This window comes from Hordeum vulgare, chromosome 2H, assembly GCF_904849725.1.
Source record: "Hordeum vulgare subsp. vulgare chromosome 2H, MorexV3_pseudomolecules_assembly, whole genome shotgun sequence".
NCBI lineage: Eukaryota > Viridiplantae > Streptophyta > Magnoliopsida > Poales > Poaceae > Hordeum > Hordeum vulgare.
The window spans coordinates 306,599,967-306,601,822 of NC_058519.1; positions in this window are offsets into that span (position 1 = coordinate 306,599,967).

Sequence of the window (1,856 nt, forward strand, 5' to 3'; positions counted from 1 at the left end):
CTAGTTTTCGTCAGGGCTACCTGATGCTTCCGGGGGTCCCTTTGGACTTCCGCAATACTAATGATCTCCGGGCTGCTATCAACACATTCGGTGAGTTCCACCATTGGGTCAGCGATGATCCATATTTGGTTCGCTCTGTTGTCTTCGCATCCTTTCCCGATGATATGTTGGTGCCGCGGAGCGTCACTTTTTCAGAATATGCCGCCTGGGGAGGTGCTAAGGTATCTTGGTCTGCGCCGGTGTACATCTTGGGGGCAGCTTTTGCTGAGCAGATGCCCAACGATGAAGACCCCATGCCCCTCAATGGCAACCCTCATCCGCTTCCTGGGGAACTGATCAATGATGGTCTGTTGTTTGCATTACCGCCATATCCTACTCTTGGGTCGAATGCGGTGCCGCCACCACCCCTGGAGCCAGAGCCACAAGTTCCAGAGGCCGGAGGATGGGGTTGGGAACCTGAAGCTCTGGAAGCTCAACCTGATGCACCTGAACAAGATCTGGAATCTATGGTCATTGATCAACCAACCTCCTCTGACTCTATTCAAGAGGTGGTGATTCTAGATCCTCAGCCTACTACTGCTAAGGTTGATGCTGTGGAGATGGTTGCTGCTAATCCTGCTGCTGAAGAGGTGGCTGCTGCTGACCTTGCCCCTCCCTATGCTGGCGACGCAGCGGCAGTCGGCAATGCTGAGGAAGAAGTGCCAGAGGAAGAAGAACATGTTGAGGAGGCTCCTATTTTCAATCCCCTCGCGATTGTCCCCTACCAATGGCCTCTAGTCCAGCCGACTAACCTGATTTTTGCTGCGGCCGGGGTTTTTTATGGTCCTCCACTGCCGCCTGTGATCTCCTGGTCCAGGTCTTTTGAATCTCTTATGGGCGTGGCCTGCACTATGCATCTCCCTCGCCACCTTCAGATGCCCGCGGAGTTGCCGGTCATGATCCCCAAGCGATCATGGTCATCTGCTTTTAATGATGAGGCTGTAGGACCAAGCTTGGCATCCGTGGATAACACTCCTGCTACTTCCCCCGAGGTAACTCCTGTCAACACATTTTCAAGAGAAGAGACTTTCTCTTTTGGATCACTTGCTGTCAAGAAGAAGTGGCCCCGCAAGCAGGCCACGCCCATCATCGACTCCGTCGTTCGCTGCTGCACGAGGGGTTCTATCAAGCGGGATGGCTTCAAGCATGTGCTACAGGAGCTCCCAATGCACGTACCTAAGAGGAGGAAGCCAAAGGCCAAGCCCATGCAGGACCAAGTGGGCGAACCAACAACCCAGGAGGAGGCACCTGTGGCAACGGTCATCCCCGTGCTTCAAGCAACCGACCCGCAGCTTGGGATTGCCGCTGAGAAGCTCTCTATGGATCGTCTTATGGAAGATCCTTCTGCCTCCAAGACCCCATCTGTTGATGTTTAAACTAATGTTGTTATTGCATTGTTTTGCTGTTTGTTCCGTTCGTCAGACTACTGCTCGTTGTTTGTTACAGCTTTCTGAACTTTGGTTGTGTGGGTTATTATGTAACTCCACTTTTGCTATAACTCATAGTTGTCATGGATAGTCGATCTACGCGAAGTTGGCGCGTTCTCTGATGGAATGTGTGTGGGCTCAATTCAGATCATAGGCAACGAGCTGTTCATAACAAAATTGATGAGAGCTTGGCCTCAGTGGTTTGCTTACAGGAAACCAAAATGCAGTCCATTGACTTTCGACCAGCCAGAAGTTTTTGTCCTAAAAGATTCGACCAATTTGCATACTCCCCTTCTCATGGTGCCTCTAGTGGGCTTATAACTCTGTGGAACTCCTCTGTTCTTACTAGAACCTTAGTTAAGTGCCAGCCCTTTGGTCTAATTATATCTT